The 22725-nt window shown below is 36.4% G+C and overlaps 1 long non-coding RNA gene across 1 annotated transcript in view; it reads left to right on the top strand.

Moving 5' to 3' along the window:
• Window positions 1–16611, top strand: part of LOC107697099 (uncharacterized) — a 22883-nt gene extending 6272 nt beyond the window's left edge. The window contains exons 2-3 of the long non-coding RNA XR_001635156.1: window positions 5640–5648; window positions 16601–16611. This is a non-coding gene — a long non-coding RNA (uncharacterized LOC107697099). The remainder of the gene's footprint in view (window positions 1–5639; window positions 5649–16600) is intronic.
• The last annotated feature ends 6114 nt before the right edge of the window (window positions 16612–22725 follow it).

Below are 22725 nucleotides of genomic sequence, written 5' to 3'. Positions count from 1 at the left end.
ATCAGTGGTTCAACTGTAAAGTTACGAAGCTACGAGAATACTTTTTTGCGCAAAGAAAACAAAAATAACGACTTTATTCCACATTTTTGTCTCTACTGCGTCACTTTGGACGCGCGTTCACGACAGTACCATGACGCGAGCGTGTGGTGGCGCTGACCCACATCTGGCGTGATGACGTGACGCAGTAGAAACGAAAATGTGGAATAAAGTCGTTATTTTTGTTTTCTTAAAACAAGAAAACAGTTCTCTTCCTGCTTTTACTACCTCTTCCTCTCCCGTCTGTTTTTGACTGAGAGGCTGAAAATGATCTAAGGGACAGCGATGCTTTCATGGCAACAATCTGTCACGGCATATGTGTGTGTGTGTGTGTGTGTGTGTCCTTCCGCTGTGATGTCCATTCCCTCATGTGACGGCTCACGCACACACACGCACACACTTCAACAATGTTTGCATGTCCCTAGAGGCTGTTATTTTAGTATCATTAGTTTATTAATATTTTTTACTTCGTTTTTATTTAATATTTTCTGTTTTCATTTTAATTTTAGTTAAAGTTCTTTTATTTGATTTTCAGTTCTTTTGGTACATCAAGTTAAACAAAATTAAAATGTTGCCTTGGCAATTTATTATAATTTTTTTAAGTCATAAAAGTTTTTTTTTTTTTTTTTTTTTTTTTACTTTTCGCTTTAGAAAAAATTTCCCTAAAAAAGAATTTGCTGAGAATTTACTCGCCCTCTGGCCATCCAAGGTGTAGAAGAGTTTGTGTCTTTTTTGGAACAGATATGGAGTAATTTAGCATTCTATCACTTGTTCAGCAATGGATCCTCTGCAGTGAATGGGTGCCGTCAGAATGAGAGTCCAAACATCTGATACAAACATCACAATAATCCACAAGTAATCCACACCACTCCAGTCCATCAATTGGCATTGTGTGAAGCAAAAAGCTGTATCAAATTCATCAAGATGTTTTTAACTTTAAACCGTAGCTTCTAGCCAAAATATGAGTCCATTATCCATAATAATGCTGTTTGCTTGTAAACCGTGATTGATCTGTGCATTTTTCTCTCCTGATTCAGACAAGACGACTTTTTCAATGGACAAAAGCAATATTATGGATAGAGGATCCATATTTTAGCTGGAACCAATGGTTTGAAAGTGAAATGCTTTATTGATGGATATGTTTCTTATTTGTGGATTATTGTGATGTTTTTATCAGCTGTTTGGACTCTTATTCTGACGGCACCCATTCACTCCAGAGGATATATTGGTGAGCAAGTGATACAATGCTAAATTTCTCCAAATCTGTTCCAAAGAAGAAATATCTACATCATGGGTGGGTCAATTTTCAGCAAATTTAAATTTTTGGGTTAACTATTCCTTTAACCATAATAACCTTGCCATGCACTAACCGTTTTTCACCCGTTACTAGATGCATGACAGTGCTCATACTAATCACTGATGCCCGTACACATATAAAGAGAAATAATAACCACACTCGGCGTGCGAGTCACCCTTTTGTTCCCCAACCTCGCGGTCAATCACGATAATACCATTCAGTAAGGCGACAGTAATGCAGCCCGTATGCAAAACCTGCCACCGGTATGCTAAACAGGATTTACAAGCCTGATATTGATGCAGCCTAATTTCTGAAGCGAAGCACAGGAAGTATTGTCAGTACAGATTTAGTCGTGTTATCCAGGGATATTCAACAACTCCTCTGAAAAGTATATCATAATGGCTTCCTTTTCTAGTTGCCGCACTTTGGTACGCGTCTGGTCTGCTGGCGTTGTAGCAGTTACTCTCCGAACGGCTCAGATATCAGCCGCCATCCATCATTGGGTTAACGCTTTTCGCCATGTTGGTAATGATCGTTCTCTGCAGGATTATGCTGTTTCTGCACCTATCTAATTAGGTCCTCTCTCTGATAGCGATGTGTCTCGTTGAAAATGGGGCTATTTTGTATTAAAATATGATTGATTGCCTGGGTTGCTTGCTGTGCATCCTCAGGAACCGATGTAGCGGAGGCATCAACCTCGATGAGTCATGAGTAAATGACAGACTGCTTGTTCTGTTCCCATCAGTTCCATGAACACGGCAACACAATGGTCCATGAGACACACACAGACCGAGCTGAGAGGGAGAAAAAAAGATTTGACACAACAGTAATGGAAAGTTGTGAATCAGCTTGCATGGAGATGGAGCTTTATTTTTTCTTCTTTGTTTCTTTCTCTTGCACTTTCCACAAATGGGGTACAAAGCAGTGTCTGAAATGCTCTTTTTCAGCCAAGCATCAGTGAATGGAGGTATTTAACCTTCAGAAAATGTTGATCGTCTACCTCGGGAGGTCAAGCTAAATATTATATGAGCTGTTTTGTTGCATCTATATCATATGAGGCTTGCAAACTTTTGCAACACTGCAACGCTAGAATATAGTTTAAAACCCTGTTTTTTTCTATAATTTGATTTAAAATATTGCTGTTTTTATGGGTACGGTTGCAGGTTTAGCAGAGACATGCTAGTTTCGGACCAAGGGTTGGAATTATAGTTATTGCAACATACACACACACACACACATAGTTAATGTGTGTGTGTGTGTGTGTGTGTGTTGCATGTGTGTGTGTGGCTTGTGTACTGCATCATCACTGTGTCTGTCACGGGACTCTGTTGCCCTTTCGGGCTTGACCTGATGGTAAAATTAACAACATTATTAACTTGATCTTGATATTTACTTTGAAAGCTGAAGCTCGCAATTATGGTAAGGTGCTTGCTTGTTTAGAAAATGCATGCTTGTGGTGTTCGGCCAATCACAATGCACTGGGTCAGCTGGCCAATCAGAGCAGACTGCGCTTGTCAAAGGAGGGGGCTTTGTTGAAAACGACCTGTTTGAGAGAGGCGGGGCATAGAGGACCTACAATAATGTACAGTATTTTAAAAATAATGTGTTTTTTGAACATTAAAGCATGTCAACATATTCTGTTACACCAAATACACAAAATAATGATTTTTAAAATAGCATCATATGACCCCTTTAAGCATAAAAACAATATGTGGAAGAGAAGAGAAGAGACCCATTACAGAAGAGACCCATTAAAATGTCATTAAGTGTAACAATCCTGTCAGGCATATTTACAACAAAAATCAATTTATGACACATTAAAAGACTAATTACTTTCACCCCAAATACTAATTAGTTCTAATTTCACACTTTTAAAATTTGCCGCTATCCTAGGTTTTGCCCATTTGTCAGTAAGAATTTTTTACTCATTTAAAACACAAATTTAATATGCTCCCTTATTCTTTGATATATTTTAATATGTACACGGCAGAATAAGCATGTTATTTGAATTTTTACATAAATATTGTGTTATACTGAATGACAATGCAACATTATTTCAACCAAATTTTGACATTCTATTCTCCAAAAACTTATTTGAAACCTTAAAAGTAGACACTTTACTTACATTTAATGTGCTTTCTATGGACATAAAATCACTTTTGTAAATTTCTTTTGATGCGGACATCTTAATGTCTTTGACCCATATCTGTTTGATGATTATTTCTTACAATACCTTTGACAGCAAGGTTAAATGTTTAAGCTCATTTAATTTTCTCAGTTTTTACATATATTACTTGTATTTTCTTTTGCTATTTATTTGTTGTTTGTTTTTACATTTTGAAATCAGTCAATCAATCAATTAATCAATAAATCAATCAATAACCAGGCAATTTTTTACGTATATTAACAGTACTTCTGCATCAAATAAATAAATAAATAGGTTAATGCTTATTTAGTTTTCTTAACATTTATGCTACATTTGTGTACAAAAATAATAAAAAATAATTCTGTCATGCTGTAAGGAAACCCGAATACAGACGTTTGTTACATTTAAGTCATTTTTCCTGCTAGGCTATTCTTATGTTAAACATTAGCTTTTTAAACATAACTCATCATTTGAGTTTTGACTTATGAACTCAGCTCAACCACTGAAAACAGGAAGTTACACCTGTCTACTTTTCCATAACTCTCTCTCTCTCTCTCTCTCTCTCTCTCTCTCTCTCTCACGCATATGAACTGAATGCTTTTAGTTTCGAGATGCTGCAGTAAATCAAACCAGTCCTCTAGAACGAAACCTTAATTAGGTGCACTTCTATAACATAGTTTAGGCATGCTCTGTCTGGCACGCATCCTTGTACGATTCGCAAGTGCTGTTGGGAATAAATTGTGAGAGTGTATTGTCAAACAGTGAGTAAATCTAATAAAGCCATGTGAGCAGATGTATGCATGCTCTCAGATCAAATTCCATTGAAATTCACAAGGCCTCCTTTGAAAGTGTCATAAACAGTCTGTTGACCCAGAAGGGTTTTGAGGAAGTTGATGATAAATGAGGGAGAATGTTTGTCTGTGTTTGTTTTCAGATATGCAAAGCAGACAAGGCTTTGAAAGACAGGAATGAGGTACATGCTCACAGCTTTACATATACAACATGCTGTACATGAGTTTTACATTTTCTGAATAAAATGTGAGTGGTGTTTGTGTGTGCAAGGATGTTGTGGGTGGTTGCTAGGGTTTTACTAAGCAATTGTAAAACCCTAGCAAAATTTACTACAATTAAGAGAATAGTTCACCCAAAAAGGAAAATTTGCTTAAACTTTACTTATCCTCAGGCAATCATGTAGATGAGTTTGTTTCTTTATTGGATCAGATTTGGAGAAATGTAGCATTCCATCACTTGCTCAGCAATGGATCCTCTGCAGTGAATGGGTGCCGTCAGAATGAGAGTCCAAACAGCTGATAAAAATCTAGCGTAGCGTCAGTTCTGGCAGGTCACGTTAGTCAAGCTCGCATCAGCTGACTCTCAGCTGATCCCCATCAACCTATGGGAATACGACACCTATCTAAGTATTCATATATAAGGTCCCGCAGTAGTATCAGCAGTTTTCGCATTGCTCAATAGCTAATTACCCTCCTCCATCCCCAACTCCTCCTCTGTCAGTTAGGATTCAGCCTTCTGATTCTCCTTGAATCAGACTAACTCTAAAATGTGTACATAACATTATTGAACTTTAACGATATCTGCAATACATTTATGTTGGTTCTGTTCTGTTTAGCCTGGGGGGGTTATCGCTGCTCTCCCTGCTCTCATCCATGCTAGGCTGCATGGATGCACAGGGAGTTCTTGCCCAGAACGGAACCATACCGCCAATCCAAACTGTATGCTAATTGTCAATCATCTTTGACGATAGTGGTCCTGACAGAAACATCACAATAATCCACAAGTAAGCCAAAAGCTGCATGTTTGTAATAAATCCATCAAGCGTCTTAACTTCAAACCATTGGTTCTGGCCATAATCCATAATAACACTTCCTCCAGTGAGAAAGTCATCCCATCTGAATCAGGAGAAATATGCACAGATCAATCGCCGTTTACAAGCCAAAACCGTTCTAAACAAATATGTTCGTGAATTTTGATGTGAGAGGACAACAGGGGAGGGATTTATGTATTTATTTATTTTTACTGGAAAAAGTGTTATGGACTCCTATTTTGGCCAGAAGCAACAGTTCAACAGAATCTTGATGAATTATATGCAGCTTTTTGCTTCACAAATGTTAATTCTGTCATGACAACTCTCAGGGAGTTTAGTATAGTAATGTACATGAGAATGTTAATGTGTTTAGTCTTGGTGGAATAGATCTGCTATGCTGCTGCTGCTGCGGCAGAGCAAGTACAGAGACTTGCTACTGCCAGTACATCCACAACATGCTGCTGTGAGCATGTAAGAAATAATGCTGCTGCACATATAACATATGAAATAACCCCCATATGCAACATGCATAAAATTACCTCGTATCAGATCTATACAGGTGGAGCTGGGGAAGGTGGAGGGTTTCTGAAGCGCGCTGCAACTGCTACAGCAACTACTAGCTGAGTGTTTGAATGTTAAGCAGCAAGTTCATTGGTTGCTGATATGAAAAGAAACCAATCAGCTCCGCCATGTGAATAATGGTGTCATTATGTCAGATTGAGTTAGACTCGGTCTGCGCCATCTAGATTTTCATGACAGAACTTTGGATTTGATGGACTGGAGTGTGGATTACTTGTCGATTATTGTGATGTTTTTATCAGCTGTTTGGACTCTGACGGCACCCATTCACTGCTGAGGATCCATTGCTGAACAAGTGATATGATGCTACATTTCTCCAAATCTGTTCTGATGAAGAAACAAACTCATCTACATCTCGAATGACCAGAGGGTGAGTACATTTTCAGCAAATGTTCATTTTTGGGTGAAGAACTATTCTTTTAATGAATATGACATGAGAAAACACTGACTAAATCTAAAGGAAATTTTCATCAAAAGTATGACTAAATCTATGACAAAAAAGTGAAAAGTGGCACCTTTGGCCATGCATTCCTGTCATGACTTGTTTTTCACCCATTTTTATTGTGCAGCTAGAAAAGTATAGCATCACTCCTAAACACACTGCATGAGTTATACACCGAAGTTTAATACGTGAATTCAGGGGTTTGTTCAGGTCCCTAAGCCTTTGTACTAGTGTAAGCAATAATAATAGTGATGCTTGTCTTAGCAAACACCATTAATTACTTATGATGTCTTGAAAGCTCATATGAACATCAGATATTGAGGGCGAATATTGCATACCCTGCTATTACAGTAGAACAATGTGAAGATTTAGATATCATTGATTTACTATGTGCTGCTTATTATTTTGCAGAGTGTCTAAAATGAAGCGAGGGTGTAACCGTCCAGTAGAGGGTCAGCCAAACCACGACACGCCACAATGATGAGCCATCCATTAACAGCACATAAATGGAAAGTCTTTCACTTTGGGTTCCAGTTCTTTATGATGTATTTGCGCTCCGTCCATTGCTCATCTGTCTAGATAACGAATCTTGTGCTGCTCCGCAGGGGCTTTATGTTCTATAGGCTCTGGCAGGGGCGCCTGCAGGATTTCTTCCGAGGGTATGCACAGTTTTTTTTGGGAGGGGAGGGGATCGGAGGGGCAGGGGGGGGGTTATTTTTTCCCCTTTTCCCAAAAAAGCTTATACTACTGTTTCAGCTATTAAAATAGTTCAGTTTTGTATGTAATGGAAAAGTGATTATATTTCGTTTTGTTTTTTTATAAAGTTAATTTAGAAAAATGTTTGGAGCATTTTTTGTTTCCTTAAATGTACGCTTTTTTGTTTTGATCATAGCCATTTGATCAATTTAGCCTTCTCAAATCATCACGACTTGCCTAAAATAAAATCTATAGATATAAAACAGTTCAAGCATATCACAATGTTAGTTTAAATGTTTACCCTACATAAATGCGCGCTGTTAGACGCATATCCAATAGTTTGTGCAGAGAGTGGAAGCTGAAGTGTGTGCACTCACAATATCAACAAAACGTTGTGCTTTTATAAAATAAAGAAAACAAATGCTTTCTGCCGTCTTGGTTTTGAGCAGGAGCGCTTCACAATGATGAACTTAAACTCAGCGACTTTAAAATGAAATAATTCAAAATATAAACTATTTCATTATGTAATCCCTAAAGATGCATTTCTCTCTAAAGGCACCTAATTGATGGATGTTTAAAATATAAAAAATAATAAAAAGCCTAAAACATGCCCGATTAGAATTTGCGTTTTATTTTATAAATCTGTACAATTAAAAAATAAAACACAAATTATAATGACATAAACTTTGTCCTATAATTGTATAGCTGCTTATATTTTTTGGCATGCAAAAGACTGATAAATTCATAATCAACGGCATGGGTTCAGTCGACAGAAATACGGGACACACAGACCTATAATAACTGCTGAAATGTTTGCGGGGCAAATCTCAGGTCAGTCTGAGCGCTCATGGTACCCACAGTGCGTACAGCCGTACACCTGCAGGCGCCACTGGGCTCTGGTACGATGAAGCTCCTGTCAGACCTGCAGTGGTTAATGGGGTCATATTCTGCTCTTTAATAGCATTTTGATACTTTTCCCCCTGAAGTCCACTTATAAAGTGAGTTTTGCCTCCCGAAATTTAGTATTTAGTTTTACACAACCATTTTACACTTTCAATCTGATCCTTAGAAAAGAGAAAAAGCATTTTTGCTGCAGTATTTTTAACACAACCCCTGAGTTCACTTAATAGATATATAAAAGTAAAATGACAAAAAAAATAAAAAATTATTACTGGCATTATAACCGACAACATTTAGCCAATCAGGTCTGACTATGTCACCCACATAATTAATATTCATATTAATAATGTTTGTTTCTCCTACATTTCAGATAATTCCTAAACCACTGTTGATTATTACATATTTCATAACTATATTTAAAATATAGTCATATTTTGCTTCTTTTTTGTTTTTTAGTTTCACTGGACGTTGTGCATTGTGAATATTACCAATCAGTGTTGTGCAACAATCAGCATACTTTAGTATCATTGATATATTATAATAATTTTAATTAATATGTTGAATTAGTTTTTATATTTTCCATTCTCAGTTACGTTTTAGTTACATTTTTTAATTTTATTTTGTAGTGTTTTTGTTATTTTGATTAATTTAAAAATATATATATTTCTGTATAGTTCTTATTAATTTCTATTTCAGCTTCAGTTATTTTAATACTTAAAGTTAAACTAATAGAAAATTATAAATTATGTCTTGCATGGCAACTAGCTGAAATAAGTTACATTTTTTTATTTAAAAATTGTTTTTCAGTCCACATTTGTTTTAATTCAAGTAACAGAGTTTGAATGGTTTTATTTTTAATTTTTGGGTGAATTATTTCTGTAATGAATATGACATGAACGAATCACTGAATCTAAAGGTAAAAGTATGACTATACTATACATTCTTGCCATGCCAAGTCAGTTAATGATAATTATAAATTAATGATAATTAACTGTAAATCAGCAAGCTCTTTCAGTTCAAAAGACCAAGAAAACTCCTGTTTTCCATGTTATGTCCCTTCAGTGTTTACACTGCAGCCTGCTAATTGATTCCTGCTAGATTCTGTGGTTTGTGAGTCAGGGAGAGTGACTGACCCCCAAAGAAAAATGAGAGACAAACCAACATCACGGAATGTGGATGGAACTGTTTGTGTATCTGGCCGCCATCCTACAGATTCCTCGGAAGGATCTGATTTGCCTATACTGATACACATTCAAATTGAATTCAGAGAGCTGTGGCTTAATGGTTAAAGATCTGGACTGGTAAAGTTGTTGGTTTGAGACACAGTAGTGGAAATTCATGAACTTACCATCAGTGCTAACATCTGTTGCAAAACTTTAGGACTGTTGTAAATTTACATTATGAACAGTGTTGGGAAGGTTACTTTGGAAATGTCCATTCTCTCTCTCGCATTGATTACTCTGATCCAAACCGAGCCGAAGCATTGCCAGTCACGACTAACCGATTAATGATTCGGAAATAATCGCTTTAGCACATTCGGCAGGCAATTATACAATAACAATATTAAAATAGCGGGGCAAATCGCTGGCTGCCAGTTACACATTTATTTTCTCAGTAACTGTAACAAATTGCAGTTACATTTATTTTGTCATTAAATTACGTAACGCCGTTACATGTAACTAGTTACTCCCCAACACTGATTATGAAACACATAGTTCCAGCTCTAAATTCTGACTGGTTGAGCTACATTTGAAAGTAACCAATATATGAACATCTGTGACTGCTGAACAATACGACTGTCCACAAAATCCCATTGAAGTCTTGCATTGTGGTGGTTTGTATTGCACAGTCAGGCAAAATTTAAATTTTCTTCAGAAAATGTATGTTAAAAATTGTTTAAATGTTGTCTTTTGCTGAACCAAAACCATTTTATATATGTGATTATGCCTCTTGGACCAGTGTGTTACTGTGAATTTTAGCATTAAGGAAGTTTTAGGCACTCCAGCCTCACTTTGTGCCTAACAGCACCATTTAACTTGAGTAAACTTGCGTTTCTGTGGCTCTAAACTTGTAGCTTGCAGGGTTATTATAGTTAAAGAAAACTAAAACTCGCACCATAAATGTTACTTGAAATCAAATAAACATTAACTGAAATAAAATATTAAAAAACCTTTTGTTATCTAGTTGCCAAGGGAACATCTCTCATTTTTAGTTAGTTTAACTTGATGCACTAAAATAACTAAAACTGAAAAAAATAAAATAAAATATAGCCACAATAATAATAATAAAATAATAATAATAATACAAAATGCAAAAAGTAAATTGACACTTTCACTATAATAATAATTTAAAAAAAATCTAAAAATAAAAACCAATTCAAAATATTAAAGGGGTCATATGATGCGATTTCAATTTGTCCTTTCTCTCTGAGCATAAACACATTTCATTACACCAAATACACAAAATAATGTTCTTTTTAGCAACATCATATGACCCCTTTAATAAAAATAATACTACAATATCTCAATGATACTAAAATAACACTGGTATCTTGCAACATCAAGATTGTGTTTTTGATTACCAAGGAATGAATTGCACTGATGCACTAATAATAATAATAATAATTATATATAATTATTATATATAATCCTGAATACAGTTTGTACATGAATTTCATATTGCTTTAGTGTGTTTTCTTGAATTAGAAAGCAAGTGCTATGCGAAGAATATTAATTCATGAAAACATCACAATAACAAATGCAACTGCAGCTGCTTCTAAAGATTCTAGGGCTTGTGTTGGACACCAAATTAAATATATGAGCATTAATTGAAGAGGTCAAGAATTCAGACTTGGAATGTGACCTCTGACCTCTCTTTGAGAGTGAATGTGAGCGACGCAGCAGGTGTGGAGCTGAGGTTAATCGGCCCTCGCAGGTAACGCTGTCCCTCAGCCGACACGTGCAAAGACACTGCCCACCACAATCCCTTCATTGTGCCTGAATTAGGCAAAAGGAATTTGATTCGACTTGTCTCTCTTCTGAAACCTGGCACAGAAGGTCACTCCGCCCGTTCTGTAAGATGGAGAAATCAACCTGGCACGGCCTCAGAGAGCGGATAAATTCCTATTCACTCATTAAGCCGCCCGCAGTGAGAGGGCTGGAATTCAAGCCCAAATGTAATTTAGCGTACGGCAGTCAAGGGTGAGTAATATGACAGGAAGGATGGTGATTTAAACGGCTTTTACATGACTGGAGCACACCCAAAGAAAGACTCCAGATTTATTGCAACCAGTTGAGGTGATGTTTTGCTACTTTCCCCCCCCTCCATCCCTTAAGGCTGTTGTGTGGCGGCCAATAGGTGGGTTTCTAACTCTGAGCTCAGTGTTACATCATGTCTAGATAAACGAGACAAATACAGCAGGCATCAGGGTGGTCGTGGCAACCCGCTCCAGCACCAGAGGAAGTCTCAGAGATTCATTTTTCAATGTATTTCCTTCTTTCTGTCTCTCGGCTAGACGGACGTGTCAAAACTTTCAGTGCATGCTGAAAAGTTTGAGTGCTTTTACCATTCTCGCATACATTACTCACACGTGACTGTTGCATGGTTATTGCATTATAAAGAGTTCAGCACAGTTAGTTTTATTAAGTCAGTAGTCATGTTTTTGCATAAATATGTTGGATATGAAGTGTAAAGCGAAAGGAAAACTTGAAATCGCATCATATGACCCCTTTAAAGGATTATTTGCACAAATTAAAAGCAGCTTCTTCCAAAATGTGCAACTTTCTTCTGTGGAACATAAAAGCAGATATTTTGTAGAATGTCTGAGCTGCTCTTTTTCTTAATGAAAGTGGTGATTTAAACTTTCAATCTCAAAAAACACCAACAACTGCATTATATTCAGTCTTCTTAAGTAATTTGATAGCTTTGTGCACAGACAAGCTCTCAAATCTAATTCATGCTTGCAGTTAATTTAAAACAGTCTAGCACATTACATCATGATCAGTAACAAGATATATAGGAAACTATGATGTTTCACATCACTAATGTGCCACAGTGTGTCTAGAGGCGCTATGTTTAAATGTGAGCATTACGAAAATTACTATTATGCTCCTCAGAAAAAAATCATATGGGTTTGGAACAACATGAGTGTGAGTAAATCATGACAGAATTTTCATTTTTGGGAGAAGTAACTGTATAAATCCTGATTAAAGCAGTAATACATGCTCAATACAGGTTCAAAAGACAGAAAACTGGCATTGTTTTCCATTGAAACATTCTAATATGCTGATTTGCTGCTCAAGAAACATTTCTTATTATTATCAATGTTAAAAACCATTGTGCTGATGCATTTGTGGAAATGGTGATTCTTTAATGAATAGAAAGTTCAATTTATTTGAAATATAATTTTTTTGTAACATAAATGTCTTTACTGTCACGTTTGATGAATTGAATGTGTCCTTGCTGAATAAAATTATACATTCTTTAAGAAATTGACTCTTTATAAAGACAGCTGCTCTGGTATCCATCATAAATAAATCACAAGATGCTCTTTAGCACAGTAAACAGAGTGTTGACATCTTCAAGGAAATGTCAACCTAAGTGCTAAACCACAAAATCGCACACCCTCATTAAACACTGTTCTGCTTTCTGGTTCAGGTCACCAGCAGCAATAACAGTCTGCATCAAATTGGATTCCAGCTGAGACATGTGAGAAGAGCTTTCAGGCTGCATGCAACTTTAAAATGATTCCATCCGCCTGTCTTTGTCTCTCTTTCCATCCAGAGAATATAAGTTGTCTCATGTGATTTATGGAAGCGTGAGCAACAGGCTAATCTGTTGGGCTGGTCAGTGGTTGGAGGTCTTTGTGTGTTGGCCTCAGGCTCTGTGGTCTTTAATGGCTGAGGCTCCACGCCATCATCTGCTTCGCATTGGCAAGCGGTGCATTGCATTATGGGGTCACTGAGGTTCTCCTCTTCATATTCCCCTGTGGTTTGGAGGGTCTTCACGAGAGTGTTTGAGAAACCATTGTGGAGTTTGTGCATATTTAAGACATGCTGTGCATGTAGAATGAAGTGTGCATGAATTTGCATGTGTCATGGAGGATGCAGCAGACTAACTTTATCTGGTAAACACTATTGGTACTGTACTTCTCTCTTATTGCGATCTAGACGCCTAAATTGGCTTTTTAAAAAGGCAGAAAGTTTGCAGACTAGACTAAAGTGTTGTTTTAGTATCATTTATATACTATTCTAATTAGATTTTTTCTATATGTATTTAAGTGAAAGTGACATGACATGTGGCCAAGTATGGTGAACCATTCTCAGAATTAGTGCTCTGCATTTAACCCATCCAAAGTGCACACACACAGCAGTGAACACACACACACCTTGAACACACACCCGGAACAGTGGGCAGCCATTTTTTTACTGCGGCGCCCGGGGAGCAGTTGGGGGTTCAGTGCCTTGCTCAAGGGCACCTCAGTCGTGGTATTGAAGGTGGGAGAGAGCGCTGTACATTCACTCCCCCCACCTACAATCCCTGCCGGTACGAGACTCAAACCCGCAACCTTTGGGTTACGAGTCCGACTCTCTAACCATTAGGAAAATTTTATGTTTTCACTTTCATAATAGGTTTAGTAATTTTGTTGTGTGCTTTTGTCATTTGAGTTAGTTTTTGTTTAAACGTCTTTAAGTTTTTATTAATTTGTATTTTATTAGTTTTAGTTAGTTTAGCACTTCAAGTTAACCTTTGTGCTGTGCTGAAAATCATTTATGTAATTTTGTGTTGCCTTTTAAAAATGACCGGCCTTTTGGAAATTGCTTGTCAATCTCTCATTATGCTATATTATCACCACATTTTTTTTAAACGAACACAAGTTTTGTATTTCCTTTTGGAACTGATTGATCGTAGGCCTCATTGATCTAAGCTTAAGCGCCACAGTTTTTGAGTGAAATTTTTTTTATTTGTGAATAATTTTGGTAATTTTCACCCAAAAACAAGTTTGAATCCAAAGATTAAATCCAATATTTGTAAATAATATAGCATAATGAGAGATTTACAAGCATTTTTTTTTTTTTTTGTAGGCTGGTGGTACACCATGGTGGGGGAAAAAATCCCCAGATAGAATGAAAAAATATAAATATATAAAATATAAAATATAGATATATATGTAGATATATAAAAATAAATAAATCAACAAATAAGGGAAGTTGTTAAAAATGAGAAATGTTGTCTTTGCATTTTTATATTTTATTTGATTTCAGTTAACATTTATTTTATTTCAAGTAGGGAGAAAAGTTTTTTTTTATTGTTAACTACAATAACCCTGGCACCCTATATAATACTAAATAATTATATACACTATATAATACATTGTTTGATGTATTGCTGCTGCTGTGAGCAATAGAAAATGTACACAAACATCTTTGATATATTCTGTACATCCAGTAATAATGCAAAGTTAACTGCACCAGGCAAATTGTGCTGGGTTTATATGAATAAAGCACTATAATAATTTGCATAAAAATGAGGCATGTTTGTACTAAAAAGAATGACAATGACTAATGATAAATATTAAAAAATGTGCACGGTCCTTTACAACTGGATTGTTAGTGGTTTGTGAAAATTGCTATCATTTACTGTTTGTAAATTCACCCCTCATGGTTTGAAATCTTTTGCATGTAATGATGCTGTATTATCAGGACTTTTTCTTTGTAGTCTCATCCATATACAGTGGTTTTATCAGGGAGCCTTGCTGCATGAGATTCAGCGTGTGCTCAGAGAAGCGAAGACCGTTTCTGTCGTGTTTCTGAACGCTATAAAACCTGCTGGTGCTACCATAATTACTCAAGCAGCTATGATGCATTTGACTGCGTAAAAATGTGCCCTGGAGCACACAGGAAAACATCGCTGTAACCTCAATGCATGTTCAGCTGACAACAGAAAGAGAAAGAGTGAGAAAGAACCCGAATGAGAGAGAGAGGAAGTCCTGTGATGACTCAATGGTAAATTGATTTGGGCTCCAAGTAGCAGGAGCAGATGAGTCAGAGTTTCCACTGTGACCAGCTCTCTCTCTCTCTCTTTTACTATCTCTCTTTCCCTCTTTCTTTGTTTGCATATGTCTGTATGTAAAGGTGTGTTTGTTTGTGTGTTTGTGTGTGTGCATAAAAACTAATTTACATCTACAGTATGTAACGTCACTCGATATGTTAACATGCACATACACACAATGTATTTGTTCATTTATCCTGCTGTATCATAATGCATTTACATGGCAAAATGGCAGTTAGAAAAAAATAAGAACTAAAGAAATGTTATTTTACAGTTTTTACTGATTATTTAATTATGGAAGCCCATTTGCGCCATGGAATAAAAAAAAAGGAAAAAGGTAACTGCAACTTTTTATCTCACAATTCTGACTTTTTCTCACAATTCTGAATTTATATCTCCGATTCGCACTTTGTTTCTCTTTTTTCTCAAAATTGCAATATATAAACAGAACTGCTGGATATAAACTTGCAATTCTGACTTTTTTCCTCTGAATTCTGAGTTTACATCAATCAATTTGTTTTTATGTTTCTGCCACAGAATAAAAAATTAAGAAATGTAATTCAACTTTTTATCTCACATTTCTGACCTTTTTCTCTCTATTGTGAGTTTATATCTCACAATTCTGACTTTTATTCTGAGAAATGCGGGGGAAAAAACAGAATTGTGAAATAAAAAGACGCAATTACCTTTTCTATTCTTTTATTCCATGGCAGAAATGGTCTTCCATATTTAATCACATTCATTTTGTTTCAAGCCTGTATACAGTTTTTTAATGTGGATCACAAAAAAGGAGAGTATTTGAAGTTTTTTAAACATACAATGATAGTTCATAGTGATTAAGCTGGTAAAGCTCCAAAAAGAAGCCATAAAGGACCATTTTTCTGTATGATATGGGCACTAAAGTCTTCTGAAACCATATATTTTTGTGTGAAAAATGTAAGCTGTTATTCACTCAATCACCTCCACTAAAGCTTTAAAAAGGACAACAGTGTTGTGAAGCCAAAGGCCATTGCATGCCATATGACCAAACATCAATTTAACATTAATTCTTATCGTGAATATCAACAGAAAATTGGCTCTCTTCCTCACACAGAACAATCATACAGTATGTCTTCAGAAGACTTGCAATATTACGCACTAGTCGTATGAACTACTTTGCTCATTTTCAAAACAACTGCATTTCATCTTGTGGGATATTTTGTGCAGATGGATCAGAATTTGGAACTGTATGCTTACCGTATGCTTTGCATGTTAAATTCATATCACATTTATCTGCATGGTGTGAAAACTTCCCTATGTCCATGTGTGGCCCAAAGCTTGTCTCATGTGGGACTCTAATCTTCGGGTTTCGTAACTAGTTGACCTTGGAAGCATTACTGTATGTCAGAGATGGTTTATGGCCATCAGGTTGCTTTTAGAATGGCCTACGACTGGCTGATCATGAATCTGACGTAGGTGGGTCACGAACGCTCTCTCTCAGAATGAGAAAGCTCTGGGTGAGTGGGCATGGCAGCTCTGAATCTGTGGGCTGAGGCCACAAGTGCCACAAATAAACATGGGGGGATTTTTTCACTCAAACAGTACGACTGTGCACGCATTAGCTAGAAAACAGGACACCTTTGATCATATAAGTTTAAAAGTGAAGCATATTCGGACCATTAACTTGACATGTTACAGCAGCGTCATGATGTACTCCATCTGAAACGATTCTGAGCTGCATTTTCTAATTGCATGCCATTTTTACGATTCTTGATATAGAAGATTTTTACTTTAACTTTTGTGTGTGTATTCATTACTGCTAAAAAAGAAAATTGGGATTGGTAAGATTTTTTCATGATGTTGAAAGAAGTCTCTTATACTCACAAAAGCTGCATTTATTCAATCAAAAATACAGTAAAACAATAATATTGGAAAAAATTATATTAGCTGAATTTTCAGCAGCCGTTACTCCAGTCTAGTAATTAGATATGTATAATAATATGTATAATATATAATTGTGGAAGATGTAAATATGTATTTTTTAATATATATATATATATATGTGTGTGTGTGTGTGTGTGTGTGTGTGTGTGTGTGTGTGTGTGTGTATATATGCCCTATATGCCAGTTTGGCTATATGATAATCGAGAATAAGAAAGCTTCATGTATAACAATCTACATTTCTGTGTGTTTCTCACAATGTTATTATATGGCTTCAAAAGACTTATAGCGCATAAGCATTTAAAAAAAAATGTTTGGGCCTGTAATTTTTAGTTCATAACCTGTGGGTTTCATGCAAAAACTAACATGCAGGCACTGAGTAAATAATGACATTTTATTCATTTATAGTATTCATAGTAAATTATTAATTTCACCTGAGCCTTTGATGCAATATGTCAGCTACACTTTGACTTATTTGGCAATCTCAGATGGCCACTCCAAACACACACGGACTAGCTGATCCTCCGCTCCTCCAGCGGTCATCCTGACCCACGTCTTCTGTTGCAATGGCAGTAATAGCAGCGCTCTGATAAGATGTGCCCTACATAGCACATGTGTGAGTTCTGGGCGAGATAAGCCCTGTCTGCATTAGACTCTTTGATATGGCGGCTCCTCTGATAGCATCTCGATACATGCATCCAGAGACGCTTGCTCTTACAGATGCAGAGATAACTGCAACAAAGCGTCACCAGTAGGAAGAGCTCCACTTTATTTGGCTGTGAAGGTGATAAGGGATCCTCTGTTATTCTTCCCCCTTTGTTGCCACGGTTACAGCAAATGAAATTAGTGAGGCGGGGATCAAAACATGACATGTCGAATGCACAATGTGTTTATCTTTAATGCTTGCTGTCTGCACTCATCTAATGTTAGATGCAGGGAAGAACTGGCTAAGAATAGACACATACAGATTTTGTGTTGCAAATATAGAATGTACAGTCTCATCCATAAAATATACATTTATTTATTTAGCATAAATGTAAACATTTATTTGGGAGTCATGTTATAATCTAATTAACATTTAAATACTGGACAATGTACAATCATTATCACAAAATAAACTCCAACAGGTTGATCAGGACTGGTGTTTTATGACCCTAAAATATTTTATTTTGAAATAATGTTACTTATACATACAAAATGAATAAATAGCAATATTGATAAGTTGACCCAAATGTGAAAATCTGCTGAAAATTTACTCACCCTCAGGTTATCCAAGATGTAGATGAGTTTGTTTCTTCATCAGAACAGATTTGGAGAAGTTTAGCATTCCATCACTTGCTCACCAATGGATCCTCTGCAGTGAATGGGTGCCGTCAGAATGAGAGTCCAAACAGCTGATAAAAACATCACAATAATCCACACCACTCCAGTCTATCAATTAGCGTCTTGTGAAGAGAAAAGCTGCGTGTTTGTAAGAAACAAAATCCATCAAGACATTTTTAACTTCAAACCATTGCTTCTTTTATCCACAATATTGCTTTCTCAGGTGAAAAAGTCATCTCGTCTGAATCAGGAGAGAAATATGCACAGATCAAGCTCCGTTTACAAGCCAGAACAGTTCTAAACAAATATGTCTGTGGGTTTTGATGTGACAACAAAAGATGGACTTTTCTTGGGAGAAAGCAATATTATGGATTATAGACTCATATTTTGGCCAGAAGCAATGTTTTAAAGGGGTCATATAATGCGATTTCAATTTTTCAAATAATGTGTTTTTTGAACCTTAAACCGCATAAACACATTTCATTACACCAAATACACAAAATAATGTTCTTTGTAGCAGCATCATATGACCCCTTTAAGGTTAAAATGCCATAATAATGGATTTGTTTCATACAAACATGCAGCTTTTCGCTTCATAAGATGTTAATTTTATGGACTGGAGTCATGTGTAATACTTGTGGATAATTGTGATGTTTTTATCAGCTGTTTGGACTCTCGTGATATTTTTATCAGTTGTTTGGACTCTCATTCTGACAGCACCCATTCACTGCAAAGGATCCATTGGTGAGCAAGTGATGGAATGCTAAATTTCTCCAAATCTGTTCCACAAACTCATCTTAAATGGCAGAAGGTGAGTAAAATTTAAGCAAATTTAAATTTTTGACTGAACTAGTCCTTTAACCGCTTAACTAAACACTCCTGCTGTAGACATGTTATAATCGATTGCAGTTTCTACATGAAAATGTACAGGTGCATCTCAATAAATTAGAATATCGTGGAAAAGTTTACATTTATTTAATATACGAGTTTCACAATTTGAGCTGAATTACTGAAATAAATGAACTTTTCCACGACATTCTAATTTATTGAGATGCACCTGTATAACATCAGTATTAGTCACTGATGTAATTTCAGATAACTGTGGGAGGAAGACAGAAACTAACCACAGCCTGACTGTTGTTTAGAGATCTCTACAGATACCAAATGCCATTTGCAGGAAAGATTGACAATACCAGGCTATTTTAAATTTAAAACTAAATGTGGCCATGATATGCTGATGACTTTTAAGATATTGATTTCAGTCCTGCTTCACTGCTATACTGTAGATCTATTAGCAAAGAGAAACCAAATCTGTTGTTTTATAAAAGTTATCAGTGTGGTTTCACTTTCATTCTGTAGATGTCATCGCACTACTTTCATCTAGACATATTGTGAAAGTCGTTTAGCGTGATTTAGTCAAGTTTGACAGCTCTAAGAACGCAACATGTCAAATTATGAATACCTGACACAGTTTGATACTCAGCATTGAATTAAGTTGAGATTATGTAGCTTGAAGTTTTTGGGCCTTGTGTTTGAGTTAGTGCTGCGGTTTATGGGAACTACAATTGATGTTGATCCAAGAACACCATAATCACATTGTGTTCTAGAAGACATCAGTGCAGTTTTTACTTAGTCATACTGCAATCACTCACTAGTGAACAAATCATGAAGGAATGAGATTATAAAAAATTATTCCCTGCTAAGTGATTACAAATAAAGTAACATGCCTCTGTAGAAATTTAAAGAAAATCTTTTTGGATTTTAACCACCTGTATAATCCAGTGACTGTCCAACAGCAAGATTATATTTTATTTGGGTTTTATCAAAGATTACACCAATATGCAATAGACTATTAAATAACATTGTATTGGATGAACTGCAATTCTAAGCTAAAAATCTAAAAAGATTTCTTGAGCAGGGCTGTCATTTCACCCAGTCATGCTGCAGAAACAATCAGTGTAGTTCCATCCAGTCATATGGTACGCTAGGTTCTCCGGGGAGTCATATTTCAGAATGGGCTTCTTGGCATCCGGAGTTGTTCTGTTTGAGAATGGAGGCAGGCCACAGCTGGATGAGTCATGGTCATTGATGAGGAGCTCAGCATTCAATTCCTGTGCTGTGTGTCTCCATCCTAACACACCTCTCACTTTTGCATGAACAGAGAATTCTAGAACAGTTCTACATAAAGAAATGTATACATAAAATGTTTTTCCTCTTATATATATATATATATATATACATAAAATAATTTTCCCCTCATATATAATATGATATATATTATACATACATATATACATATATATAAGCTATTCTATATTAGTATATAGAACACTTATGACCTTTGTAAATCACTTTCCATCTCAAATAAGTTGTTTTGCACAGTCTGGTCTCCTAGATTCTCCAGTGATTAGTCACTATAGCTCAGAAGGCCAGTGATGGCATGGCAATTATGCTGTCTCAGTTATTACGCTGCCATCGCCATTGTTTTTGTTATTTATTACAGAGGCATGATAATTATGTTGACAGTACTGTTTCAGTGGAATGCGAGAGACCAAATAGTTAAGGATGGTAATTCTCCACGGAGACAATCAAAGCCTCTGCGGCCGATGAAGTTCTGCTGCGTGTCAGCACTATAGTTGATCCCAAACAAAATCAATGCAAATGTTTCTTTTGCACAGCAAAATAACAAATTTGTATGTTTACTGCATCAGCTTTTCATTGCGCTTTATTGCTTTTTGCGTTTGTTTTGCTGTTTTCTTGTTTATCTTGGCTGCAGAAACTTGGCATATGGTGTGATTGCTGGCTGCAGAGCTCATACTGGTGAACTTCTCTTCTGAATGCTCGTTTATCCGCCCCCATATAGCCTGATTCAGTTCGGCCTCTGCCCGTATGCAATGGCACATTGAGTCGAATGTTATTGGAATCCATTCACTTTACTCACTTGCGGCGACAACAACCATATCAATGTAATAACAGCGAATGCCCTCAGAAGTCTAATGTGATTTCCACTATGGCGGTTCAATATCTTTCCATGCACAATAGCAGAACACGCTGTGGCAATGTAGCCTGCAATATGAAGGAAAAAAAAAACATCTTAGGCTTTCTTTATTGCCATTTCCCATCTGGTCTCATCTCCCCTGTCTCGTACTGCATGACCCCGTCTTGATGGTGTCAGGAGATCACCATCATTTGACAGCATTGCATTTTCTTTGACAGGACATAAACAGGTGTGATATGTCTGTGGAATGAGCCATTTACATGTGAGTTTAGTCTGACGCAGGACATGGTATGTTGTTTCCACTGCTGGCACAGGAAAGGGAAAATTCCTATGGAATGACAATTGCATTGGTAGGCACATCAAAGGCCTTCTGAGAACAGAAGGAAACAAACCGAACCCCTTTCACATCAGATTCCAACCAGATGTTATTTAGGACAATTCAAACCACCTTTGAGAGTCATTTGGGACATTTGCCATTAAAACCCCTGATCCGAAACAGGTATTCATTCATCACTGGTTCTTGGGTGCTGCATGGGTCAAATGCTACAGGAATGCAAAAAAAAGTAAGTTTATGTATCGAATAACATTTTCGGAGGTATTTATTTACATCTTTCACAAAATGCTATTAAGTTGTCATCACATTCAAATAAAAGGATTATTAATGATTTTGAAAGAAGTCTCTTATGCTCACCAAGGCTGCATTTATTTGATCAAAAAATACAGTAAAATCAGTAATATTGTGAAATATTATTAAATTTTGAAATAACAGTTTTCTATTTTAATATATTTTAAAATTGATTGTATTCTTGTGATGAAAAACGTCTCAGGTTACGTATGTAAGCATGGTTCCCTGAGTAGGGAACTAGACACTGAGTCCTCTAGGGGTCGCTATGGGGAACGCCTCGTTGTGACCCGTGTCTGAAGCATACATTGAAAAAACACCAACAACATGTTGGCTGGCGACAGCCCATGACGTCACTACCGGTGCGACTATAGTATAAATAGGCGCCGGGAGAACACGTCATCCACTTCTTCATCTGAAACTTGCGTCCGAAGCATGGCAGGAAACCTAGAGGACGCAGTGTCTCGTTCCCTACTCAGGGAACCCTGGTTACATAAGTAACCTGAGATGTTTTTTTGGCTGGTCTTGTTGCATTTACATGACTTTAACCAGCAGATGTCCTCAGCATGCCACGTTTCAAATCTAACAGTGAATTTAGCTAACACAGTCAATGTAGTGAAACAAAAACACAGTCTTTTCATTTCAACTTCAAAGCAGGCAAGACAGTGTTGTTGAAACTTTTTTACTTAGTCATACTGCAATCACTCACTAGTGAACAATCCTATAGGAATGAGATTATAAAAAATGAGTCCCAAGTACAGTGATTAAAAATGGTATAACATGCCTCTGTAGAAAATAAAAGAAAATCTTTTTGGATTTTAAACACCTGTTCCAGAGTGACTGTCCAACCACAAAATGTTATTTTAATTGGGTTTTATTATTTGATTACACAAC

This window comes from Sinocyclocheilus anshuiensis, unplaced genomic scaffold, assembly GCF_001515605.1.
Source record: "Sinocyclocheilus anshuiensis isolate Anshui unplaced genomic scaffold, SAMN03320099.WGS_v1.1 scaffold38, whole genome shotgun sequence".
NCBI lineage: Eukaryota > Metazoa > Chordata > Actinopteri > Cypriniformes > Cyprinidae > Sinocyclocheilus > Sinocyclocheilus anshuiensis.
This window is presented reverse-complemented; position numbering and strand designations above follow the sequence as displayed.